We start from the raw sequence: 17,412 nt of genomic DNA, 5'->3' as shown, positions 1-17,412 counted from the left end.
CTCAATGGGCATTCAATGTACATGTGTTTAATGACAAAGCTGCCCAGAACAGGACTCTCATGAAATAGACACCTCAATGCCCAAAGAGGTTGTAACAACTTCCTGTTTGTTTTAAAATAAGCATGTGTGGTTTTTCCTTGCATGATTTCTTAATCTGATCACTTCCATCCGGAAGAACAGCAGCCATACTCCAGGAAGTGGGTTGTGTGCCGGCTGCCAGCACTTCCCGCTCTGGCAGAGGTGGGAGGGGTGGCGCCCAGGTCCTCCAGGTGCCGCCTGGGGTGAGTGGTAGTCACTCCCTGGCCCAGTCACGACATCCACACACCAGAGGCTCTGAACAGTCACAGGAAACCCAACAGCTCAGAGTTCTGCACATCACAAGCCCGGACTGGGGCTAAAAACGGCCTCAGGAAAACCAGCCACAGCGGATCAAAGCGTTCTTCCCGCTTTGGAGGAAACCCCCCAGGGTATGAGCTCATCACACACAGTGCTCCCAGGAGGGTTCCAGATATCCAGATGGGAGGCAGGCTGGTCAGCCAAACTGCCCTGTCTCCTTAGTTCCGTTCTTTGTCTAATCCCTGGGGTTTGATCGTGACAGGAGATCTGCAGCTTCACTCCCACCCCTCTGGCCTTGCCGGGTCTGTCCCAGGGCCCAGGAGGGGAGGGTGGAGAGTACCAGACTCCAGCTCCCAGCCTCCGCCAGCCCATCAAGCAAGGCCTCAAAATACAAGCAAGGACACTCAGTCACATGTCCAAGATGACCTGGAGCTTGTGATGACCACTTCCCAGACCTTGCTCACATAAACCCGCTGAATAAACCTGCCCCTCTGAGGCTGGTTGGCAGGAACAGGGTCAGAGCAAAAGAAACTGTTAGGAATTGAGTAGCGGGCCGCTCTGAGAAACACTCCTGCTCTTCCTCAAGGAAGCTGAAGGCTCCACCTAATGTCCAACAAATCTTTGTTTTGCTGCTTGGGAAATAGAGACCAGAGGGACTTGGCGATGTGAGCCCCAAGGGAGGGACGCAAGCAAGTGCTGAGTGTGCAGGAGCCCTGCAGCTGGAGTTTGGGGAGAAAGCTCCAGGAGGCCGGGCAGGTGGCCTAGCTCCTCTGCACCTTCTAGGCCTTTCCAAGGGCAGGAGGGGCTGGAGCTGGCTGGAAGGAGAGGGAAGCTCTTAGTATTTAGGATTTCAGGGCAAAGCCCCAGTAAGCAGGAGGAAGGTCTCCATTCCAGTGCCGACTCCAAGTGGAGGCAGAAGCAGAGGTGTGAGGCTCTAGGCACTCCCACCCCTCAAAGACCTCATGAAGCCACAGCAGCTACACGTGGAGCTGAATGAGGAGGGAAGCAAAGGGCTCTTCTGCCCACCAAGAGTGTTTGCAAACCCCTTTCATGAGCATCTCAGGGGGCCAGTCTGGCCCTGAGGCTCCAGGACTCTAAGCATGGTCAGGGTGGGAACTCCAGGCTTGAGAGGGGTCATTGCAGTTGAAGGGTCCAGCCAGGTGGAACCTCTGGAACTGCCTGGGGGCAGCCCCTCCCTCCAAGCCACACCCAGGAGAGGGCCTGGTGGGTGCTAGGCAACGGCAGGGGGTGGTGAACGACTCAGGCCACACGCGGCTGAGAGAAGGAGGCTGTGTACAAACCCCACTTTTTTGTTTGTTTGGGGGTTTTGTTTGTTCTTATTTAGATATAATTGACATTAAAATCTTAGTTTCAGGCATACAACATAATGAAATATTTGTGTATATTGCAAAACAATCACCATGATAGGTTTAGTTAACATTCATCACCACACGTGGTTATGAAAAAAATTTTCTTGTGATGAGAACTTTTAAGATCTAATTTCTTAGTAACTTCCAAACATACAATACAGTCTTACTAACTACAGTCACACCCCATTTTTCAAAACCAGTTTTAGTTTTGGGCTTTGTGCTGTGGGGTCTGGGTTTGCTGGGGCTTCGGCCTGAATGGAGTAGTTGGAGACACCAGGTGGGGTCAGGCTTCCAGCTCGATTCCCCAGTCCAAGCACGCCCCTTCCCAACCGGGCTCGCCTTCAGAAACCCCCACTGCCAGGGCCTGCTGGGGCTCGCATTTTTCTTTAGAAAATTCTTTGAGTTTCTTTGCATTTATCCCTATAGGCTGCCCTCCCCAACACATATACAAATGTACATTCTTATAAAACACAATCATAAAACACACACACAGGCCCTTTTTATACCCCTGTAGGTTCCCTTCCATCCTTCTTAGAGCATGCACATTCCTTTCTAGACTGTTTTATGGATTATGTATAAAAATTATATAAGTATTTTTGTTCTGCCTTGTCCACATAATATATCACATACAGGTTTTAACGTATAACCATTGGTTGACAGTACCGGCTATTTTAAGAGAGTAGTTGAATAAGGCCTAACTTAGTCCCATATGATTCTTCAATAGAGTAATTCCAGGCACTGTGGCCTAAGGGTAGAGGAAGAGACGCCTGCAAAGGCCAATTCCACAAAACTTTAGGCATTGAACACACGGCACAGGATGTACCCCACAGCTGGGGAACAGCAGCTAGCCCTGGTCCTGGACCAAGGACCTGCTTCACCTGCCCCCTGCCATCCCTTCCCTCAGATGGAGGCAGCAGCCAGGGAGAAGCCTGGGAAGTCTCTGGAGCGAGGCCCCTCTGCTCTGACCCCAGGACACCTGCTCCAGCACCCATTTGGCTCTGGCCATGGAGGAGACAGACACCCTCCTCAGATGGGGGTGGATCCCAAGTCTGTAGTTGGAGGGCAGGGGTTCCTCAAAAAAAGAATGCAGAAATCTAAAGTCAAAAATAGGTACAAAAGTGAAAACTTATTCTGAATGAGAAAAATCAAAACAAATCACAAGTTCTAAAAAGCTGACAAATTCCACAAACATTACAAAATCCAAAACAATATTCCAAACCCGTTTCCTCATTTGTGCAGTTCAAACCTCATTTCCTTTCCTCTCCCCACCTGCCATGGCACCATCCACATGGACCCAAGCACTCCACCTCTTTGCCTGGCACAGTGGGCAGTAAGGAATGCACCTAGGAGCCATTCCCACCCCAGCACAACCAGCCAAACTTGATCATCTATGCTATGCAGCAACCATGTATATAAATCTTTCTTCTCAAACTCAAGCAGACTCTCCCCAACTCGGTGTCTCTTTAGCCAGATCCCAGCGATGCCCAGCCTGGCCACTCCAAGCACCAGGGAAAGTGGTGAGAGGGCAAGTCTTAACAGTGGTCTTAACAGACTGCACTTAAAGCATTTTATTTATGCAATTTTTACAAAAACATGTGACCATGGGGACACATTGCTGGCACTCCTCCTGGAGGGCTCAAGTACATTGAAGGGCCCTGGGGTTGAAGCCATCAGCCTCTGGTGGCACCACCTCTGCTGGGGACCTTCATCCCTCACCCTTTACTTGGTCTGGTTGGCTTTGTTACAATGTAAATGTCACTCCCTTCTAACCCTCAGCCTAAAGTAGGGCCTTGCTATTCTCTCTCATAGACCCTTGCTTATTATTTTTCACAAATTTTAGCTATATTTTTGTGTGTTCATTAATTGGTGTCTGTTCTTCCCAGCTGACTGTCTTTCCCCAGAGAGCAGGGACCACATCTGTCTTGTCTACTATATGTCCCCAAAGTCTAGTACCCACTAGGCCCCTATTCATAATAATAGACTGAGTAAACTGTGTGCTGCTCTATGTTACATTTCGTAGGTGTCAGAATATGAGCACCATGGTACTCTGAGTGTCTCCCTCATCTCTCATGCCTGAGTCACCCGCTTCCAGCAGGAAGGTCTACCTGCCTGCTCAGTCCATGCACAAAACCTAACATACAACCACAGACAAGAGGACATGATACCAGGGGAGATGATGTGGAATCATCTACGGAGTATCCCACTTTCATAATTTTTATTAAAAATATGAAAAATGTCATTCCAAATATGAAAAGCAATGCTTTTGAACAAATCAGAAAGTTCTGGAAGGCTCAAAAGCAAGACAGAAACTGAGGATGGAATGGGTCAAATCCAGTATGTCACACATGAAACACACTGTCTTATACGAATATTTCTTAGAAATACAAAATAGGCTGGAAAATAGATTGGGCAAAGGAATAAGAGAGAAAGAGAAAAAGGAAGAAGGAGGGGAGGAGAAAAGGAAGGAATCATTGAAACCTCAAAATGCAGTGCAATGAAAAAGTCACCTAAAACTAACAGTTCTCAGAGCTGAAAGGGGCCAGTCGCATCTGCAGCAGGGCACACCTATGCCCGGAGCATTATGCTGGGTCATGTGGTGAGTTGCTTTTAGGTTGGGGGACTAGGTCCAGCACCCCCCTCAGAGCACACCAGGGAAAGGCCTCCTGCCTGTGCCCACCTGGGCTGGTCATACAGTTCCAGAGGACAACCCCAAGTTGAGGGCTGACACTCCCACCCGCCCCCAGGTCTGTTTCCATGGTGACAGAGCCCCTCACGCCGATAAACCAGGAGGGGAAGCTGAGCACAGGTTCCTGGAAGCAGAGCTTTGAGCTCTCCCCCTCCTGGGGCCCCCCTGCCAGCCGCTCCACTCCCTGCCCCTCTGTCCAGTCCAGGACTGTCCTTTGTCTCCAGCTGCCTCTGTAAATGTCTCTCTGCCCCCAGCCCCCCTTCTGTCTGCAGTGTAGCACATGTTCCCCACTCTCAGCCAATCTATTTGAAGAGAATGGGGGCAAAATGATGCTTTAATTAATCTCCTGCCTTAACTAATTATTGTAATAGCTTTCAACTTGGGGGAAGAGGGGCACAATGTGCCTAATAGGTTTTTATATCCACAAACGCATTCTCTACTTGGCACAGAACGAGGCCTGTTTGGGTAGGGGGCTGCAGAGTGATTTACAAGAGGTATTAACCCCAGAAAACTGCTCCTACCATAGATCTCTGGGCAGCCTTCTGGGGTGACTTGGTCTCTCGGCTCACCTTCTCCCTCTCCCCAGAAGACTCCCAGTCCCCTCACCTCACTTGCCCTTTTCCCAATACTCCTTAACCCACCTCTATCACCCCTGCGCACATCCCTATTTTCCCCTACCACACCCCTCTTGCTGTTTCTCACCTCTTCTCCAACGCCAAGGATTCTTAGGTTAAAATTCTGCTGAGCAGAATCTTCAGGGTTGACATCCGTTGGCTCCAAGTGACCAGGCAAGGGGTCTGAAGGGCATTGTAGGCAGAAAAGGTGGGAACCCAGGTCAGCTTTGGCCTGCTTCTCTGTGGAGACCCCTAAGCTGACCTTTGGGGTGCCTCACTCACCCTGAGAGTGGAAGAAGGTAACAAGTGGAGCCTTGTGTAAACAAAATGTTTTCCAGGCCTTAGTGGCCCTGGGTGGGGAAGCCCTTGGAGAGGGCCCCAGGTCTGCTGTGAGTCGGGAACAGGCCATTTGGGCAGGCAGAATTTCTGGAAAAAGGAAGCAGATAAAGTTAAGAAAAAACAGTCCCACAAATCACTCTTCAATGAGGTGACAGTCTCCATGGCAACCTGTCCAGGGCTGAGAACTACAGAGGCAGGAGATGTACTGTTGCCATGGAAACCACATCCTAGCCCCTCTGGTATCGGTCCGTTTGCCTTTGCAGCTGAGTGCGGTCCCTTGGGCACTGGTGGGAGAGAGGGAGGAAAAAAGGGAAAGAGACAGGGCCAGGGCAGGAGAGAGAGGCGAGGAAGAGGAGGAGAGAGAGGGAGACGAAGGCTGTAGGACCAGACAAGCCTCTCAGGGGGAGGCTGAGCTCCCTGGACTTTGCCCAGCAGAGAAGGAAGTGCCCTGTGAGCGAGCTGAGTGAAATCAAGAGGCCTGAGCTGCAGCCACAGGCTGAATCGTTTGCCACTTGGGGCTGAGGCACCCACATGTCCTCACTGCTTTTATTTCATCATTGTTCAAAATGAGCAAATGGAGCGCACCCTGAGGTACCCATTCACTGGCCTCTGAACAACCCCAGAGGTCTGGAACTAGAGGAATGCAGTTTGGGGACACTGGTTTGAGACACCAGGGTGTCCAAGCACAAAGGTTCCAGTGGGAGGGTGACGGGAAGCTGGGCGCCAAGGCTGGCCTTTTGCCCTAATTACTCCCAGACAGGAGCTTGAATGTCCCTTTTTCTGGGAGCGAAGTGGCCACTGTGTGCCTAGCGCCACCTGCTGGTAGCCATTGGAAGCAAGGTGACAGTAACCATAATTGGCTGGTGCTAGTGTGTCCTCCGCCTCTGAGCTTCAGGGACCTCTTTAATCCAGATGTCAAACTGGAGTTCTCCAAATCCCCCTCTGATGGCCTGTGGGATGGATGAACTCTTCTGTGAGATGTGCCACAGGACACATTCAGCATGTGATCTTGGCAAGTCAGTTCCCTCTCTGCACTACCATGTCCCATCTTTGTGAGGAAGGTTTAGATTAAATTACCCCACAAGATTGTTTACTGCTTAGATCATCTCTGATTCCTTGACTCAAACCAGAATTTAGTTCCTACCTGGAATATTTTGTTGAGTGAGGGAGACACTAGAAGCCACCCCTAATGTCTCTCAAGACTGCTCCTTGGGATGGGAGCTCTCTAAGCCCCATGTGGTTCAAAGGCAGCCTGCCCAGGAGGGCACCAGAGTTTCTGTCACCTTCCCTTCACCAGGTGGGCCCCACTGAGAGTGAGGCAGAAGCCCTCGCACCAGCACACACAGCATCCCCTGCAAGACATGCCCCACCTGCCCCACCTCCATAGTCTGGAAAGGCTCCTGGGTCCACAATAGCTCCTAGAATCTGTTAGAGAAGGAGAGCTGGGGAACTAATATTCTCCCAGTCGATGTGGTTACCCACTACCTCTGAACACAGAAGTGTCCTCTACTTTCTGCAGGGGAGACACCACTTTGGGACCCAGTGCTAAGCCCATAATGCTTCCTGAACATCTATGACTGCCAAGCTGTCTGCTCACAATCAATAGAGCTGGCCAGGGCTGCAGAAGGTCTAGAAGGGCTCCTGGGCACCCTGCTGGCCTGGAAAGACAGGAAGTAAGTGAATAGAGAACCTGAGCTGAGAGAGCCAAATTCAAATCACAGCTCTCTCACTTAGTAAATCCATGACCTTGTGCTGTTTTCCCACTCACTGAGCACAGATAATAGCAGTATCTACCTTGCAGGGTTCTGGAGAGGATTAAGTGAGCTAATGCATGTAAAGCCTTTAGGACAGGCCTGGCCCATAGCAGCACTCATCATAGACTCCATTCAGAACACTCCAGATTTGGGTCAGGCCAACTCTGACTCATTATAATAGCAAGAACATGTACAAAGTCTTCCTCCCATCAGTAACTATTTGTTAATTACCTACTATGTGTCAGGCACTGGTCTGGACAGCAGGGCTAGAGTAACAAAAAGACAATGTCAGACTTCATGGACCTTCTAGTCTGGTGAGAGGCAAGGGAGAATGGTAGATGAACATCAAACAAATAATGACACAAAGAATGAGGTACTCTCCATTTTGAACAGGAAGCAGAGGGGCCATGGGAGCATGTGACTAGGGAACTGACCTAATTAGGTTAGGGAGGATTAATCTTTGCCTCTTCCTCCTTCCTGATGACTGGAATGAGGACATGATGGCTGGAGCTTAGCAGCCATCTTGGATCATGAGGCCGAACTACTGAATAAAAGAAGCCTGTGTCCCTGGTGACATTTTAAAGGTGCCTAACCTCCCTCTGTATTGTCTACTCCTGATTACTTTATTTTCCAGAGAAATAACTTTAATCTTTAAGAACAGTATTGCTCTCAAAATAAAAAATGAACAAATGGGACTATATCATGTTGAAAAGCTTCTGTACAGCAAAAGACACCATCAGCAGAACAAAAAGGCAGCCTACAGTATGGGAGAATATATTTGTAAATGACATATCTGACAAGGGGTTAACATCCAAAATATATAAAGAACTCACATGCCTCAACACCAAAAAAGCAAATAACCCTATTAAAAAATGGATGGAGGATATGGACAGACAATTCTCCAAAGAAGAAATTCAGATGGCCAACAGGCACATGAAAAGATGCTCCACATCACTAATTATGAGGGAAATGCAAATTAAAACCACAATGAGATATCACCTCACACCAGTTAGGATGGCCAACATAGAAAAGAATAGGAACAACAAATGCTGGCAAGGATGCGGAGAACAGGGAACCCTTTTACATTGCTGGTGGGAATGTAAATTAGTCCAACCATTGTGGAAAGCAGTATGGAGGTTCTTCAAAAAACTAAAAATAGAAATACCATTTGACCCAGCAATTCCACTCCTAGGAACTTACCCTAAGAATGGAAGAGACCAGTTTCAAAAAGACAGATGCACCCCTATGTTTATTGCAGCACTATTTACAATAGCCAAGAAATGGAAGCAACCTAAGTGTCCATCAGTAGATGAGTGGATAAAGAAGATGTGGTACATATACACAATGGAATATTATTCAGTCATAAGAAGAAAACAAATCCTACCATTTGCAACAACATGGATGGAGCTAGAGGGTATTATGCTCAGTGAAATAAGCCAGGTGGAAAAAGACAAGTACCAAATTATTCCACTCATCTGTGAAGTATAAGAACAAAGCAAAAACTGAAGGAACAAAACAGCAACAGACTCACAGAACCCAAGAATGGACTAACAGTTGCCAAAGGGAGAGGGACTGAGGAGGGTGGGTGGGAAGGGAGGGAGAAGGGGAATAAGGGACATTAAAATTAGCACACATAATGTAGTGGGGGGGCACAGGAAAGGCAGTATATACAGAGAAGACAAGTAGTGACTCTATAGCATCTTACTATGCTGATGGACAGTGACTATAATGGGGTATGTGGTGGGGACTTGATAATGGGGGGAGTCTAGTAACCACAATGTTGCTCATGTAATTGTATATTAATGATACCATAATTAATTAATTAATCAATTAATTAATTTTTAAAAGAACAGTATTGTTCTATAGTTTTTTCTGTCCTTGTACTCAAAACGCTCTAAACCACTGGACCAGAGTCAATAATGAACAAGCCTCCTCCTCATTAGACGATAAGAATCTTGGGGGTAGAGGTAGTGCAGTGTGCAGCACAGGGCTTTCCTCATAGGAGAGAGTCTCAGGAGCCATTTATAGAATTAGTTGGAGTGGGAGAGTTGGAAGACTAATCACTGGACAGGCAAACTGAGGCAGATGTAAGTCTTGGGCAAGAAGCCTGAACTATTTCAAAAGATGCCTGAGGAAAGAGCTAAAGAGGACAGGACAGAGAAACCCAGCAGCCAAGGACAGGACATGGCAGAACAAGAGCTGAAGGGCTTGGACCCAGGGAGAGAACTGACCTCCAAAATAAAGTACCATAAGGTATTAGAGAGTTCCTTGAGAATGGCTTCAATTTGACTCTGACCTTGAATGTAACACCGAGGGAAGACCGGAGATGGGAGGCACGGAGAGCTGGGTTTAAATCCTTGCTAGCTGGGTGAGTTTAGGTAAGTTTACTGACCTCTTTTCCATTTATGAGTTTAGTTTACCCATTAAAACACTTCAAATAGATGGAATAATATATATGAAATCTTCCACACACTGCCTGGACCATGGTGAGTTCCCAATTGTTATAATAATGGCCCAAAACCTATTGGGTGATGTGGTGAACAGACTTCCAGGGGGCCGCATGATCCCAGCCTCCTGGAGTTCATGCTTTTCTGGGACCGTCTCCCCCGGAGAGTGGATGGAACTGTGACTTCCTTCTAACCAACAGAATACAGCAGAGGTGATAGGATGTCACTCCCAGGATGATGTTACAGACTGTAAGACTCAGTCTTGCTAGTGGACTTGCTCTAGAGTCTCTCTCCATTGTTGGCTTCGAAGAAAAAGCTGCCATGAGTCTTACAGCTGCAAGAAAATGAGTTCTGCAAACAAACAGTCTAGGGAGCGTGGAAGTGGACTGCTCCCAGACAAGCCACTGGATGAGAACCCGGCCTGGGCTGACATCTTGTTTGCAGCCTTGCAGAGAACCCAGGTAAGCTATGCCCACAAGTGTGAAGTAATAAACGTGTGTGTGTGTGTGCTGTTTCAAGCTGCTAAGTTTTTGATAATTTGTCCCACAGCATAGAAAATGATATAGACAGGTGCTGTATTGAGACTATTTTATGCAGCATTTAAGGAATATATCACTTCACTTCTGTCTGCACATCTACCCTAACTGGGGGTGTAATTACTCTCATTTATAGAGAGAAAACTGAGGCTTAGGGGAAGGGCTAAATCGTCCAAGGCCACACAGTGACTGGGGGAGGGAGAGCCAGGACAGGTGAAGAAGAGCCTCGGGCCTGGCCTGCTGGCAGCTCATCAGCCCTGCGCGGTGCTGTGTGTGGCATGGTGGCCTCTGGAGGAGGGCACCCTGCCCAGATCTCTGCAGCCTCACCCCTCCCTGTTGCCTGGTCCCCAGCTGCCTCACATGGTTCCCTCTGCCAGCTGCCAGGCTCCTGAGGACATCTGAGTCTCTAACCCCACATGACTAGGGCACAGGAGTGAGAGCCCAGGTAGAACAGGTCCTGTTTCCCCCAGGGCCTGGGAGCAAAGGGTAAGAGCCTAACCCCCTGGGAATGAAACAGAGACCGGGCAGCATCGCTCTGAGGGTGATGCTGTACTCCTTTCCTGGGCTGCGAGGCCGCAGTGCATCACTTCCACGACATCTGTGTACCCCAGCGTCACTGCACCCTCTGCACCGTAGGGCTGGGCCCGGTCTGATGGCCTGACCCCAAGTGCAGCAGAGGAGGGGCAGGGACACACCAGGACGACAGCCATAGAGAGGACCCCCAGCTGCTGGAGCAGGGGAGTTCTCATCGGGCAATCTCCACAAGAGCCTTGCTTCTTCATTTAAGAGAAACACAGGGACACAGGCAGATGTCACAGCGAGCCCTGGGACCCCTAACTTGGGGCTGCATTCACACTGTGACACAGGCTCTTTCGTTTCTTTCTTCTTCTCTCCTTTCCACTTCTTCCACCATGTGTGCTGGGGGGAAGGACAGCCTGCATATACAACTTGAGAACTAAGCTCCAGCGCACAGGTAACATTTTTTCCCCAAACCCCCCTGGAAGTAAGGGGATCCTACCTGGCCGAGGCAGGAAGGGTGAGCTGCCCTGGGGCCTCCAGTCTCCTTTAGGCTGGGCTGGTGCCTCATGCCTTCTCACGCAATACACTCAACAATCCCTAAGCTCTGACGGAGGCCATGCGTTGGTCAGCGGTTGGGAGTACAAAAAAGGTGCAATCCCTGCCCTCAGAAACTCAATCTAGTGTGGGAGAGAGCAGGCACCACAGACCCGACTCCCCATGGAGAGCAGCTCCTGCCTGGAAAGAGGCTGGCCTGGGCTGTGGCTGGACCCTGCAGCACAGGTCTTAAGGCTGCCTACCCAGGTGAATCTGCTGTGGGGCTGGGTGGAAAACCACTGTCATAGGGAAAGGACCACTTTCTCCAAGGTTCTGTCCCTTCCCTTGCTGATAGCATCCGGATTTTAGTCACCTCATCAGAAGGAGGTTTCTCAGGATTAGCTGAGCTCAAAGCTTCAAAAAACACCCTCCCCTAGTCGGCTGAGGGCTCTAGCACAAGCCAATGCCTCAGAGGTCAATTTCTCAACTGCATTATACTGGTAAGTAACCAGAGTGGAAAATTTTTCAACTTTTTTTCAAAAGCAAATCACATTTTAACTATTCTTGGCTTACAAAAGAGAATGAAATTTTGCCATTTGTGACAACGTGGATGGACCTAGAGGGAATTATGTTAACTGAAATAAGTCAAAGACAAATATCATATGATTTCACTTATATGTGGAATCTAAAAATATAACACACATGAACAAACCAAACAGAAATAGACACATAAATACAGAGAACAAACTGTGGTTGCTATAAGAGAAAGGAGCTTGGGGGTTTGGGTGAAATAGGTGAAGGGGATAAGGAGGTACAAACTTCGAGTTATAAAATAAGTCACAGGGATGAAAAGTACAGCATAGGGGATATGGCCAGTAATATTGTACTAACTTTGTGTGGTGACAGATGGTGACTACATATCATGGTGAGCATTTTGTGATGTACATAGTTGTAGAATTACTATGTTGCACACCTGAAACTAATATAATATGGTATGTCAACTACATTTACTATACTTCAATTTAAAAGGCTCTTGGCTTAGCATAGCTACTTTGTGCTAAAAAGCACTGTAGAAAGTGATCTGATACAAACCATGGTCCACAACAGGCTGCTACGCACCAGGCTCTGTATACATACCTGCCACTTGGCCCTCACAATACCCTCGATGCACCTTATGCCCATCTCAAGATGAGCAAACTGAGGCTGGTAAGTAACTTTCCTGAAGGCATGCAACTAGCAAATGGGAGATCAGTCTTCCCCCTGTTTCTTGACTCCTGTTAAAAAGACAAGCCCCAGGCTAGGGACACTGTGTTCTTGATGCCAGCCAGGTCACAATATTACATTCATCAGAGGAAACTGGGCTGAGTGAAGACAAGAGAATGTAGAGGTGCTGGTGGGCACTGCGCTAGGCTATGCTAGACACAGAACCCCCCACAGAGAGCACCCAGCCTTAGGAAGTGAGCCGGTCCCTGCCACTGGGCCACCTCACATGATGACAGCAAGCCTGGGCCAGAAATAGCTGAGTGTTAAGACTTCTCATTCTGTTTCTTACCCTGGAAGCTCAAGTCCAAGAACTTGGCTTCAAAATGGCCCCAAAGACCATAGTGACAGAGCCTCTTCCTGGGGGCCTCAGCCTCCCTCTGCCCTCCTGCAGCCCCAGGGCTCCCAGCCTGCTTCTGCTGTGTACCGAATGTGCAAACCACGTGAGCTGCTTTAAATCAGCGCCTCGGGTTCACCGTCTGTGAAAACGGGAAGATATCTATTTCTCTTTGTCAGGGGGAGGATGAAGAGAGATGAGGCTGACACAGGACTTAGCCCAGCACAAGTCCACAGTAAATGAATTCCAATGGAATTGCACAGGCTTTCCACCAGAAACCAGAGTTCTGCTCTCACTGAAATATTAGGTAATCATACACCTGGGCTGGTTAAGGTGCGTGCTCACCTGGGCAGAAGGGAGGGCTATCTGACTGAGTGACCCGTTTTTTGTGGACAGAGGTTGTGCTCCTGCACAGATATTCCACCAGGTGGCGCAAGGGGACACGTTCATGGCTCTTAAAGTCAACACACCAAGATGCCAGGGTCTCTAGTGTCTTCCTGCACGAGGGCAACAGGACTTCATTGGCCAGTTCAGAGCTAAAGAAAGCCTGAGACTGTGTCATTCTTCATGGCTTCCCTCAATCCCTTTAATCCAGATTCTCATCAAAAACATGGTGGGAGAGTGGGGGGACAATGACCCTGGCAGTGCCACACCATGTCAGCGGCAAGTCCATTAAGCATCTACTTTGGACAAGGCCCTGTGGCAGTCTGAGTTTTAGAGCTGAAAGGGGACTTCAAGGAAATCCAGCCTCACCCCTTTGTTTTCCCAGAACAGAAGGAGGGCAGGACCGTCCACTAGCAGAGGTCAAGAAGCCCTCCAGACTCACCCTGGGGTGCAGAGTGTGCTCAGGGGGGTCTCAGTTGAGGCCACTATGCCTCCTCACAGATCCAGGTAAAGCCAGGCAAAACAGGAAAAGCGCCCCATTCAGCTGCAAAGGGAGCCAAGAAAATCAATCCAGTGTGACTTTAGGAGCCATTCCTGCCTCAGCCTCTCTTGGCCCACAGGGGACTCTCCCTGAATGTGTGCTGAACTGACTCAGGACCTAGGACAAGCTTCAGCCATCCAAGGAGATTTCCCCCTCAGACCCTGGAGAAGGGAGACATCTCTGTCAGGGTCCGCAGTTTGAAGCAACAACCCCATAGAGTATTCAGAGTTAGAGCTGCAAGGCCCTTGAGGGTCAACTGGGTCAATCCCCTGTGGTACAGATGACTTCATTGAGGCTAAAAGGGGGTCAAAAACTCACCCAAATACCAAAACACTACAGAATGAGTAAGTTCCTTATGCACTAATATGAAATGTGTCCTGTCCAGGAGATATATTGTTAAGTAAAATGTAAGGGCAGAAAATGTGCTAATTTTCCATCATTTCCAGAAAAATAGAAGACAAATTAGTATATTTGTATTTGCTCACATTTGCATAAATAAATTCTGGAAGGATTTAAAATGAACACTAAAAACAGTAGTTATAGGTGAGGGGTGGGGATGGGGGGCGGCTGAGGGGAATGGGGAAGGAGGGAGACTTTTCTCCCTATACATCTGTACATTGCCTGACCTCCGAACCATGCAAACATTTCACCTTTCAAAGACTAAATTTTAAAAACACCTTGTCTGAGACCATGTAATGTCTCCCACAGTTGTAGGATGCTTTTACCTGTCAGGGTATGAAATGATTTGGGGTGGTGTGTAAGGTGATTATAAACAAGTCCCAAACACAGCACCGAATCATATGGTGAGAAAGCCATTCCCTTTTCACTTCTCTTCAGTCTTCTGAGTCCATCCAGGAGACTGTTTCCATGAGATGCTAGTGGGTCTTTAATATCTCTCTAAATCCTGGTAAAGTGCCTTTTTAACAATGAAAGCAGAAATCAGGCTATGGCCACAGTAGTGGCTAGTCAAAATTCAATCATGTTATTTTCTCTACACTGAATTGGCTTGTACTGGTATCTACTATGAATGGCAAGTAACACTGACTTTCCATTTACCATAGTAATATGAGGTTGCCTTTTCAAAACAGACGTAAGTAAAACATGATTTGCTCTAAAGGAAAAAGCATGTAAACCCTGATGCCATTGCTTTGTGAATATGGTATTATCAAGTGCTAAACCTGTGCCAGAAACTGCTAAGTGCTTCCCATGAAATGATATATTTGATCCTCCAGCTCCTGTGAGGTGCAGATGAGGACATGGAGGGGCCAGGACGGACACTGAATGGATGGAGCTGGGAGTGTGAACTCAGGCATTCAGCTTCCCACAGGGCCCCCGGCGCCAGAGGAACTAAAGCTGGTGGCCCAGTGAGTCAGGCCAGCCCTCCAGCCCGGTGCTCAGCCTGCCCCAGCACTTGAGGCAGCTGCCCTAAAGGCTCTGCCTTCATTTTGGACAGCTTCATCTTCCTCCTCCCAAGCTCTGGGTCCTTAAGGCCAAATGGCTTCAGCTCTCCTGCAACTCCTAAACCAGAGGGCCAGACAGACATGCACCCTCTGCTAGTACACTGACCGGATCACTTGATCTGCTTCTTAAAATTTCTTCCTCTGTTCTTTTGGGTCCTGGACAGCAACACAAGGAGGTAGGCTTTGCTTCTCTTGGACAGGCTACATGCTTCTCTCTCCATCTGGCTTTGGCAGCCAAGCCCTCTGCCGCCCCCTCCCCCACCCTCTCCACCCCTGCACAGCACTTCAGGGACCTTAGGCAAGGTCACTGGATTTCCCCCCTTGTCAGTTTGCAATGAAAATGTCATGTGCTCAGGAGTGCAGGGAAGAAGGCTGCACACCCACTGCATGACTAGGACCCCAAGCTATCACGGTCACCCAGCCAGGCAGCTGCAGCCAGAGTCCTCACCCCCACCCTGTGTCCTTTGCCCTCACAGAGCTGATCTGACGACCACATGAGTCCTAGCAGGGAGTGAGGCCTGTTCCTGCCCATTTTCCCTCCTCTCTGAGAGAGCTTGGGTGACTCCCCTCATCTCTCTGGGCCATGGGCACCCACCCTCTGCACAGTCAGAAGCTAAACTGCCCCTCTACCACCACCTCCCATCAAAATCACCTGCTTTGTAAAAAGCAAGCTCTGGATGACCCCTCTTGGCACTCCTGAGAAAGCCTGTGGTGAAGCCTGGGAATCTGTATCTGTAACAAGTCTAGAAGTGAGTCTGACATACAGTCAAAGACGAAAAAGAGGAGTGGTCGAGAATGTGGGCATTGACCTGTTTGATCTGAGCTCCACCCCCAGCTTGTTTGGGGTCCTACAAAGTTCTAAACACTCTACAGTGTGCTCAGCAGTGAAATAAAGAAGACAGTGATAGCACCTAGTCATACAGTTCTGGTGACAATTAAATGACATCACCTGCTTATTAGCACAGTGTCAGACACACGGAGCACTCAGCAAATTCATCCTGTCTGACACAAGACCTGCAACGAGCCCCTCAGCTCCTGGGAGCAGAGAAGCAGCTGCATTTCTTCTTTAGAAGGGGAAGGGGTGACACTGGTCTGAAGCCCAAGGGCTACCCCAGCCAGGGGTCCTAGGTGCTCAGGACACAGCAGCTGCTCTGGGCCAAAGCCCATAGCATATGAGCTGTGGTCCAAGATGAGGCATCTGTGGAGGGGGCATGGGGGCTGGTGCTGGACCGTCCTTTCAGGCCCTCTGTCTCACCCACCAGGTCAAGGGTGAGCCATGAGGCTCTGAGAGGCAGGAGGCACCCAGATCATCATGCCCTCTGGGAGATGAGGAACGAGGCTCAAGAGGCTACATGAACTGTCCAAGGTCACAGACCCACAAAGCTGGGCAGGGCCTGCATACAGGCTTCCTCTGGGTAGGCCTGGGGTAGCCTTCTCTGTCCTCAAGGTCAGGCGTCCAAGAGCAGAGGCTCTGATCACCACACCAGGGCTTCTTCCTCAACTCACAGAGCTAGAGGGTCCCCAGTCAGGGAGCCCGGCCCTCTGCGAAAAGGCCAGGGTCTGGTCCCAGTCCCAGAGATGGGGAGCCAGAAGAGGGCTCCTTATGGAGATGGTGAAACTGGGGCCACTGCTGTGCCCTATCTCAGGCTTGGTGTCTTTTCTGGGGAGATGGAAAGTGGGGCTGCAGGCTAGCTAGAGTGCAGGGAGACAGAGCTCGGAGAGCAACGAGCTTGGACCTTACGGAAGGAGTGGCCCAGGAGACCGTCAGTCCCTGAAATGGAGGAGGGACAGTCTGACTCCAGCAGCTCCACTCACCAGGGAGCCCCAGCCAGGGAGTCAGAATAACCTGGGCACTGGGGGAGTCCCCTTCACAGCCCCACAGAGGCAGCAGAGGCCTGGGGAGAGCCAAGCCGTGGCTCACCCTGGGATCTGGGGGCAGCTCTCCCTGAGGCAGCCAGGTCATACGCCCACAGGACGTGGAGACACAGGGCTGTGAGGGTTGGCCCTGCAGAGTTCAGAAACCTCCTCTGAAACCTGTCCTCAAGGTGTCCCAGTCTGGGGGTTCCTGTCAAGCAGCAGGTGGGGTGAGGGGTGGGCAGAGGAGGAAAGGCCCACCCTCCTCAGTGAGCCTCCAGCTAGACACTCACTCCCTTGGCCTCACTCGGCGCCTGCATCAGGCTGCCTGAGCAACGGGCCTCTGCCTGCTCAGATCATGTTCACACGTCGGTTTCTGGGCTCCCCAGAAAGAGCCTCGCTGATGCGCACTCACACAAAAGACTGAGACTTGGCCCCCTG

Source organism: Manis pentadactyla, chromosome 8, assembly GCF_030020395.1.
Source record: "Manis pentadactyla isolate mManPen7 chromosome 8, mManPen7.hap1, whole genome shotgun sequence".
Lineage (NCBI taxonomy): Eukaryota > Metazoa > Chordata > Mammalia > Pholidota > Manidae > Manis > Manis pentadactyla.
The sequence above is the reverse complement of the archived record's forward strand: the minus strand, read 5'-3'. Positions refer to the sequence as shown.